Genomic DNA, 695 nt, shown 5'->3' on the forward strand with positions numbered 1-695 from the left:
AGACTCCAACTCAAAAAAAAAAAAAAAAATTTTCAATTCCTTTAACTGTAAAAGGCTTCCTTCATCTATATAGGAAGATTTCCCTTGTAGGATATATCTTTAAACCTTTCTGCGTGTACATAGAAACGTTTGTTTAAATCTGAAAGTGGTTAATGTCACTCTTCTTTGGTTGATATAATGTTACATGAATGATATAGCATCTAATATTTAGTGTGATAAATTATAAACTATTAAGAGGTAATTAAGTAATACCACTTAATAGTTTCCACAAATGTTTGTGTAAACGTTATCTCATAGGAATGAAGATATTGTCACTTGGAATCTAACAGCTCTAACATGCGATTTCTGTACCAACAGCAGTCTTTGGTTAGAGGGCATGGTTATCCTAGCTAACATTATCCCTAAAACATTCAATTTTGCTTAGTAGCCATTTTGGCTGTCATTCATAAACATGTCCAAATCACTAAAAAAAATTTGTTTGCTTGTTACATGAAATATTTCTTTAAAAATATGTATTCTAAACTCATTTCAAAAAAGTTTCAAAGGACACCCTTTCATCCTTATTTTGTAAGCAAGCCCATGTTGATTTTATCCTCACTGCTTATGACTTTTATAGACTCACACCACGCTATTTCTCAGTTTTTACCTGGTTGAGGTAAAAGGTACTTTTTTTTTTTTTGAGTTGGAGTCTCACT

Source organism: Carlito syrichta, unplaced genomic scaffold (genome assembly GCF_000164805.1).
Source record: "Carlito syrichta isolate Samal-C Ts95f unplaced genomic scaffold, Tarsius_syrichta-2.0.1 Scaffold305731, whole genome shotgun sequence".
Lineage (NCBI taxonomy): Eukaryota > Metazoa > Chordata > Mammalia > Primates > Tarsiidae > Carlito > Carlito syrichta.